The sequence below is a fragment of the Oncorhynchus gorbuscha genome, linkage group LG25 (assembly GCF_021184085.1).
Source record: "Oncorhynchus gorbuscha isolate QuinsamMale2020 ecotype Even-year linkage group LG25, OgorEven_v1.0, whole genome shotgun sequence".
Classification (NCBI taxonomy): domain Eukaryota; kingdom Metazoa; phylum Chordata; class Actinopteri; order Salmoniformes; family Salmonidae; genus Oncorhynchus; species Oncorhynchus gorbuscha.
The window spans coordinates 49298216-49308801 of NC_060197.1; positions in this window are offsets into that span (position 1 = coordinate 49298216).

Here is a 10586-nt window from a genome sequence, read left to right on the forward strand (position 1 = left end):
AGTAGTAATCCAACCGGTTACTGTTTCCTAAAAGTTGTTTTAAAGTAGTCTTTAGGATCCTTTAATGTTGTTTTCTTGGTTCGTCTAAGATCTCTTCTTTATCCTGTAGAGTCAGGATGTGTCTGTATGTGAACTGAGCAGGGGTTAGGTTATAAACAAGAACGCTGTGATGTCACACATTCTGCTGCGTTACCCCTGGAGACGAGGAACCCCGAAATGACACGACACACCCCTTCACCACCGTTACCTAGACTACATCCTCCTCTTTACATTATGGACTGTTAACAGGTCCCCACCGTTACCTAGACTACATCCTTCTCTTTACATTATGGACTGTTAACAGGCGACTACCGTTACCTAGACTACATCCTCCTCTTTACATTATGGACTGTTAACAGACCATCACCGTTACCTAGACTACATCCTCCTCTTTACATTATGGACTGTTAACAGACCATCACCGTTACCTAGACTACATCCTCCTCTTTACATTATGGACTGTTACCAGACCATCACCGTTACCTTGACTACATCCTTCTCTTTATATTATGGACTGTTAACAGACCATCACCGTTACCTAGACTACATCCTCCTCTTTACATTATGGACTGTTACCAGACCATCACCGTTACCTTGACTACATCCTTCTCTTTATATTATGGACTGTTAACAAACCATCACCGTTACCTAGACTACATCCTCCTCTTTACATTATGGACTGTTACCAGACCATCACCGTTACCTAGACTACATCCTTCTCTTTACATTATGGACTGTTAACAGACCATCACCGTTACCTAGACTACATCCTCCTCTTTACATTATGGACTGTTAACAGACCATCACCGTTACCTAGACTACATCCTTCTCTTTACATTATGGACTGTTAACATGTCATCACCGTTACCTAGACTACATCCTCCTCTTTACATTATGGACTGTTAACAGACCATCACCGTTACCTAGACTACATCCTTCTCTTTACATTATGGACTGTTAACAGACCATCACCGTTACCTAGACTACATCCTTCTCTTTACATTATGGACTGTTAACAGACCATCACCGTTACCTAGACTACATCCTCCTCTTTACATTATGGACTGTTAACAGACCATCACCGTTACCTAGACTACATCCTCCTCTTTACATTATGGACTGTTAACAGACCATCACCGTTACCTAGACTACATCCTCCTCTTTACATTATGGACTGTTAACAGACCATCACCGTTACCTAGACTACATCCTCCTCTTTACATTATGGACTGTTACCAGACCATCACCGTTACCTTGACTACATCCTTCTCTTTATATTATGGACTGTTAACAGACCATCACCGTTACCTAGACTACATCCTCCTCTTTACATTATGGACTGTTACCAGACCATCACCGTTACCTTGACTACATCCTTCTCTTTATATTATGGACTGTTAACAAACCATCACCGTTACCTAGACTACATCCTCCTCTTTACATTATGGACTGTTACCAGACCATCACCGTTACCTAGACTACATCCTTCTCTTTACATTATGGACTGTTAACAGACCATCACCGTTACCTAGACTACATCCTCCTCTTTACATTATGGACTGTTAACAGACCATCACCGTTACCTAGACTACATCCTTCTCTTTACATTATGGACTGTTAACATGTCATCACCGTTACCTAGACTACATCCTCCTCTTTACATTATGGACTGTTACCAGACCATCACCGTTACCTTGACTACATCCTTCTCTTTATATTATGGACTGTTAACAGACCATCACCGTTACCTAGACTACATCCTTCTCTTTACATTATGGACTGTTAACAGACCATCACCGTTACCTAGACTACATCCTCCTCTTTACATTATGGACTGTTAACAGACCATCACCGTTACCTAGACTACATCCTTCTCTTTACATTATGGACTGTTAACATGTCATCACCGTTACCTAGACTACATCCTTCTCTTTACATTATGGACTGTTACCAGACCATCACCGTTACCTAGACTACATCCTTCTCTTTACATTATGGACTGTTAACAGGTGACTACCGTTACCTAGACTACATCCTTCTCTTTACATTATGGACTGTTAACAGACCATCACCGTTACCTAGACTACATCCTCCTCTTTACATTATGGACTGTTAACAGACCATCACCGTTACCTAGACTACATCCTCCTCTTTACATTATGGACTGTTAACAGGCGACTACCGTTACCTAGACTACATCCTTCTCTTTACATTATGGACTGTTAACAGACCATCACCGTTACCTAGACTACATCCTTCTCTTTATATTATGGACTGTTAACAGACCATCACCGTTACCTAGACTACATCCTTCTCTTTACATTATGGACTGTTAACATGTCATCACCGTTACCTAGACTACATCCTCCTCTTTACATTATGGACTGTTAACAGACCATCACCGTTACCTAGACTACATCCTTCTCTTTACATTATGGACTGTTAACAGACCATCACCGTTACCTAGACTACATCCTTCTCTTTATATTATGGACTGTTAACAGACCATCACCGTTACCTAGACTACATCCTTCTCTTTACATTATGGACTGTTAACAGACCATCACCGTTACCTAGACTACATCCTCCTCTTTACATTATGGACTGTTAACAGGCGACTACCGTTACCTAGACTACATCCTTCTCTTTACATTATGGACTGTTAACAGACCATCACCGTTACCTAGACTACATCCTTCTCTTTATATTATGGACTGTTAACAGACCATCACCGTTACCTAGACTACATCCTTCTCTTTACATTATGGACTGTTAACATGTCATCACCGTTACCTAGACTACATCCTCCTCTTTACATTATGGACTGTTAACAGACCATCACCGTTACCTAGACTACATCCTTCTCTTTACATTATGGACTGTTAACAGACCATCACCGTTACCTAGACTACATCCTTCTCTTTATATTATGGACTGTTAACAGACCATCACCGTTACCTAGACTACATCCTTCTCTTTACATTATGGACTGTTAACATGTCATCACCGTTACCTAGACTACATCCTCCTCTTTACATTATGGACTGTTAACAGACCATCACCGTTACCTAGACTACATCCTCCTCTTTACATTATGGACTGTTAACAGACCATCACCGTTACCTTGACTACATCCTCCTCTTTACATTATGGAATGTTAACAGACCATCACCGTTACCTAGACTACATCCTCCTCTTTACATTATGGACTGTTAACAGACCATCACCGTTACCTAGACTACATCCTCCTCTTTACATTATGGACTGTTAACAGACCATCACCGTTACCTTGACTACATCCTCCTCTTTACATTATGGACTGTTAACAGACCATCACCGTTACCTAGACTACATCCTCCTCTTTACATTATGGACTGTTAACAGACCATCACCGTTACCTAGACTACATCCTTCTCTTTACATTATGGACTGTTAACAGACCATCACCGTTACCTAGACTACATCCTCCTCTTTACATTATGGACTGTTAACAGACCATCACCGTTACCTAGACTACATCCTCCTCTTTACATTATGGACTGTTAACAGACCATCACCGTTACCTAGACTACATCCTCCTCTTTACATGATGGACTGTTAACAGACCATCACCGTTACCTAGACTACATCCTCCTCTTTACATTATGGACTGTTAACAGACCATCACCGTTACCTAGACTACATCCTCCTCTTTACATTATGGACTGTTAACAGACCATCACCGTTACCTAGACTACATCCTCCTCTTTACATTATGGACTGTTAACAGGCGACTACCGTTACCTAGACTACATCCTTCTCTTTACATTATGGACTGTTAACAGGCGACTACCGTTACCTAGACTACATCCTTCTCTTTACATTATGGACTGTTAACAGACCATCACCGTTACCTAGACTACATCCTTCTCTTTACATTATGGACTGTTAACATGTCATCACCGTTACCTAGACTACATCCTTCTCTTTACATTATGGACTGTTACCAGACCATCACCGTTACCTAGACTACATCCTTCTCTTTACATTATGGACTGTTAACAGACCATCACTGTTACCTAGACTACATCCTCCTCTTTACATTATGGACTGTTACCAGACCATCACCGTTACCTTGACTACATCCTTCTCTTTACATTATGGACTGTTAACAGACCATCACCGTTACCTAGACTACATCCTCCTCTTTATATTATGGACTGTTAACAGACCATCACCGTTACCTAGACTACATCCTTCTCTTTACATTATGGACTGTTAACAGACCATCACCGTTACCTTGACTACATCCTCCTCTTTACATTATGGTCTGTTAACAGACCATCACCGTTACCTAGACTACATCCTTCTCTTTACATTATGGACTGTTAACAGACCATCACCGTTACCTTGACTACATCCTCCTCTTTACATTATGGACTGTTAACAGACCATCACCGTTACCTAGACTACATCCTCCTCTTTACATTATGGACTGTTAACAGACCATCACCGTTACCTAGACTACATCCTTCTCTTTACATTATGGACTGTTAACAGACCATCACCGTTACCTAGACTACATCCTTCTCTTTACATTATGGACTGTTAACAGACCATCACCGTTACCTTGACTACATCCTTCTCTTTACATTACGGACTGTTAACATGTCATCACCGTTACCTAGACTACATCCTTCTCTTTATATTATGGACTGTTAACAGACCATCACCGTTACCTTGACTACATCCTCCTCTTTACATTATGGACTGTTAACATGTCATCACCGTTACCTAGACTACATCCTTCTCTTTATATTATGGACTGTTAACAGACCATCACCGTTACCTAGACTACATCCTCCTCTTTACATTATGGACTGTTAACAGACCATCACCGTTACCTAGACTACATCCTTCTCTTTACATTATGGACTGTTAACAGACCATCACCGTTACCTTGACTACATCCTTCTCTTTACATTATGGACTGTTAACAGGTCCCCACCGTTACCTAGACTACATCCTTCTCTTTATATTATGGACTGTTAACATGTCATCACCGTTACCTTGACTACATCCTCCTCTTTACATTATGAACTGTTAACAGACCATCACCGTTACCTTGACTACATCCTCCTCTTTACATTATGGACTGTTAACAGACCATCACCGTTACCTAGACTACATCCTTCTCTTTATATTATGGACTGTTAACAGACCATCACCGTTACCTAGACTACATCCTCCTCTTTACATTATGGACTGTTAACAGACCATCACCGTTACCTAGACTACATCCTTCTCTTTACATTATGGACTGTTAACAGGCGACTACCGTTACCTAGACTACATCCTCCTCTTTACATTATGGACTGTTAACAGACCATCACCGTTACCTAGACTACATCCTTCTCTTTACATTATGGACTGTTAACATGTCATCACCGTTACCTAGACTACATCCTTCTCTTTACATTATGGACTGTTAACAGACCATCACCGTTACCTTGACTACATCCTTCTCTTTACATTATGGACTGTTAACAGGTCCCCACCGTTACCTAGACTACATCCTTCTCTTTATATTACGGACTGTTACCAGGCCTGTGGACTGGCCCATACAGAAACAGGAGATAGACTAGTGTCCTGTCCAGGGGGTGTCCTGTACAGCAAGCTGTCTCACTACAGAAACAGGAGATAGACTAGTGTCCTGTCCAGGGGGTGTCCTGTACATCAAGCTGTCTCACTACAGAAACAGGAGCTAGACTAGTGTCCTGTCCAGGGGGTGTCCTGGTACATCAAGCTGTTAGACTAGTGTCCTGTCCAGGGGGTGTCCTGTACATCAAGCTGTCTCACTACAGAAACAGGAGATAGACTAGTGTCCTGGTACATCAAGCTGTCTCACTACAGAAACAGGAGCTAGACTAGTGTCCTGTCCAGGGGGTGTCCTGTACATCAAGCTGTCTCACTACAGAAACAGGAGATAGACTAGTGTCCTGGTACATCAAGCTGTCTCAATACAGAAACAGGAGCTAGACTAGTATCCTGTCCAGGGGGTGTCCTGTACATCAAGCTGTCTCACTACAGAAACAGGAGATAGACTAGTGTCCTGGTACATCAAGCTGTCTCTCTACAGAAACAGGAGATAGACTAGTGTCCTGTCCAGGGGGTGTCCTGTACATCAAGCTGTCTCTCTACAGAAACAGGAGATAGACTAGTGTCCTGTCCAGGGGGTGTCCTGTACATCAAGCTGTTAGACTAGTGTCCTGTCCAGGGGGTGTCCTGTACATCAAGCTGTCTCTCTACAGAAACAGGAGATAGACTAGTGTCCTGTCCAGGGGGTGTCCTGTACATCAAGCTGTCTCTCTACAGAAACAGGAGATAGACTAGTGTCCTGTCCAGGGGGTGTCCTGTACATCAAGCTGTCTCTCTACAGAAACAGGAGATAGACTAGTGTCCTGTCTAGGGGGTGTCCTGTACATCAAGCTGTCTCTCTACAGTAACAGGAGATAGGCCCCTTACCTGCCCTATGGGCCATTCTGGCCGGTACAACACTCCCTTATTTACTCTTCTGACCAGAGTGGCAGCATGTTTTAGACAGAGCACCATAGGTCAGTCTCCGCCCTCTCCTTTCTCTTCTGTCCATCCTGGGTTCTGACCCTAATAAAGACAGAGCTCACTACAAACCTCTCAGTAGGAAAACCATCTATAAACACCCCCAAGCCCTAGTGACCCCTGACCTTCTTGGTTCCGCCCCTTGTAAAGTGTTCCCTGGGAAACTCTGTCGTCTGCGGAATTATTTCCTCCTGAGGGGGAGTGGCCACAGGGTTACACACACACTGCTGTCACCATGGTGATAGGATAGGTGAGACCCCTAACGTAGAGAGAGAGAACAGGGAGATGGATAGAGAGAGCGAGAGAGAGAGACTGTGTTTTGGTTTGTAGGGGTTAAGGAGCAAGTATCTCTGCAGTAAACAGTTTAAAACAAGCTAAAATAGAAACAGTCCTTTTTACCTTCTGCCTAGTTTCAACACGCTCTACTAGACTATAACCCACGAGCTCAGAGGCTGTGTGCTAGTTTCAACATGCTCTACTAGACTATAACCCACGAGCTCAGAGGCTGTGTGCTAGTTTCAATATGCTCTACTAGACTATAACCCACGAGCTCAGAGGCTGTGTGCTAGTTTCAACATGCTCTACTAGACTATAACCCACGAGCTCAGAGGCTGTGTGCTAGTTTCAACATGCTCTACTAGACTAAAACCCACGAGTTGAGCTCAGAGGCTGTGTGCTAGTTTCAACACGCTCTACTAGACTATAACCCACGAGCTCAGAGGCTGTGTGCTAGTTTCAATATGCTCTACTAGACTATAACCCACGAGTTGAGCTCAGAGGCTGTGTGCTAGTTTCAACATGCTCTACTAGACTATAACCCACGAGCTCAGAGGCTGTGTGCTAGTTTCAATATGCTCTACTAGACTATAACCCACGAGTTGAGCTCAGAGGCTGTGTGCTAGTTTCAACATGCTCTACTAGACTATAACCCACGAGCTCAGAGGCTGTGTGCTAGTTTCAATATGCTCTACTAGACTATAACCCACGAGCTCAGAGGCTGTGTGCTAGTTTCAATATGCTCTACTAGACTATAACCCACGAGCTCAGAGGCTGTGTGCTAGTTTCAATATGCTCTACTAGACTATAACCCACGAGCTCAGAGGCTGTGTGCTAGTTTCAATATGCTCTACTAGACTATAACCCACGAGCTCAGAGGCTGTGTGCTAGTTTCAATATGCTCTACTAGACTATAACCCACGAGCTCAGAGGCTGTGTGCTAGTTTCAATATGCTCTACTAGACTATAACCCACGAGCTCAGAGGCTGTGTGCTTGGACAACGTGTGTGCGTGTGTGTCTGTGTGTGTGTGTGTGTGTGTGTGTGTGTGTGTGTGTGTGTGTGTGTGTGTGTGTGTGTGTGTGTGTGTGTGTGTGTGTGTGTGTGTGTGTGTGTGTGTGTGTGTGTGTGTTGCTTGCGTCGGTGTTGACGTCAGAGGACCTTACTGAATGGGGGAGACTGTGGGGATGGAGAGGAGGGTGTGTGTGTGTGTGTGTGTGTGTCTAAGAGACACAAAGACGATCTGGGGAATAATAAACATTTCACCCCTCGTTAGCCCCACCTGGTGATGGATGAGCCGTCTCACTGTCTGGATCATTACCCTGCTACTCTGACGCACACTGCACCCCCTGGGAGAACACACACCCTGGGAGAACACACCCCCTGGGAGAACACACCCCCTGGGAGAACACACCCCCTGGGAGAACACACACCCTGGGAGAACATACACCCTGGGAGAACACACACCCTGGGAGAACACACACCCTGTCCCTGGGAGAACACACACCCTGGGAGAACACACACCCTGGGAGAACACACACCCTGGGAGAACACACCCCCTGTCCCTGGGAGAACACACCCCCTGGGAGAACACACACCCTGGGAGAACACACACCCTGGGAGAACACACACTCTGGGAGAACACACACCCTGAGAGAACACACACCGTCCCTGGGAGAACACACACCCTGGGAGAACACACACTCTGTCCCTGGGAGAACACACACCCTGGGAGAACACACACCGTCCCTGTGAGAACACACACCCTGGGAGAACACACACTCTGTCCCTGGGAGAACACACACCCTGGGAGAACACACACCGTCCCTGTGAGAACACACCGTCCCTGAGAGAACACACACCCTGGGAGAACACACACCCTGTCCCTGGGAGAACACACACCCTGGGAGAACACACCCTGTCCCTGGGAGAACACACCCTGAGAGAACACACACCCTGAGAGAACACACACCCTGGGAGAACAGACACCGTCCCTGGGAGAACACACCCCCTGGGAGAACACACACCCTGGGAGAACACACCCTGTCCCTGGGAGAACACACACCCTGGGAGAACACACACCCTGGGAGAACACACACCCTGTCCCTGGGAGAACACACCCCCTGGGAGAACACACACCCTGGGAGAACATACACCCTGGGAGAACACACACCCTGGGAGAACACACACCCTGTCCCTGGGAGAACACACACCCTGGGAGAACACACACCCTGTCCCTGGGAGAACACACACCCTGGGAGAACACACACCCTGGGAGAACACACACCCTGGGAGAACACACCCTGTCCCTGGGAGAACACACACCCTGGGAGAACACACACCCTGGGAGAACACACACCCTGGGAGAACACACACCCTGGGAGAACACACCCCCTGGGAGAACACACACCCTGGGAGAACACACACCCTGTCCCTGGGAGAACACACACCCTGGGAGAACACACACCCTGGGAGAACACACACCCTGAGAGAACACACACCCTGAGAGAACACACCCCCTGGGAGAACAGACACCGTCCCTGGGAGAACACACCCCCTGGGAGAACACACACCCTGGGAGAACACACACCCTGTCCCTGGGAGAACACACACCCTGTCCCTGGGAGAACACACACCCTGTCCCTGGGAGAACACACACCCTGTCCCTGGGAGAACACACACCCTGAGAGAACACACACACCCTGGGAGAACACACCCCCTGGGAGAACACACCCCCTGGGAGAACACACACCCTGGGAGAACACACACCCTGGGAGAACACACCCCCTGGGAGAACACACACCCTGAGAGAACACACACCCTGGGAGAACACACCCCCTGGGAGAACAGACACCGTCCCTGGGAGAACACACCCCCTGGGAGAACACACACCCTGTCCCTGGGAGAACACACACCCTGTCCCTGGAAGAACACACACCCTGGGAGAACACACACCCTGTCCCTGGGAGAACACACACCCTGTCCCTGGGAGAACACACACCCTGGGAGAACACACACACCCTGGGAGAACACACCCCCTGGGAGAACACACCCCCTGGGAGAACACACACCCTGGGAGAACACACACCCTGGGAGAACACACACCCTGGGAGAACACACACCCTGGGAGAACACACACCCTGTCCCTGGGAGAACACACACCCTGGGAGAACACACACCCTGGGAGAACACACACCCTGAGAGAACACACACCCTGAGAGAACACACCCCCTGGGAGAACAGACACCGTCCCTGGGAGAACACACCCCCTGGGAGAACACACACCCTGTCCCTGGGCGAACACACACCCTGGGAGAACAACACCCTGTCCCTGGGAGAACACACACCCTGTCCCTGGGAGAACACACACCCTGAGAGAACACACACACCCTGGGAGAACACACCCCCTGGGAGAACACACCCCCTGGGAGAACACACACCCTGGGAGAACACACACCCTGGGAGAACACACACCCTGGGAGAACACACCCCCTGGGAGAACACACACCCTGAGAGAACACACACCCTGGGAGAACACACACCGTCCCTGGGAGAACACACACCCTGGGAGAACACACACCCTGGGAGAACACACACCCTGGGAGAACACACACCGTCCCTGGGAGAACACACACCCTGGGAGAACACACACTCTGTCCCTGGGAGAACACACAC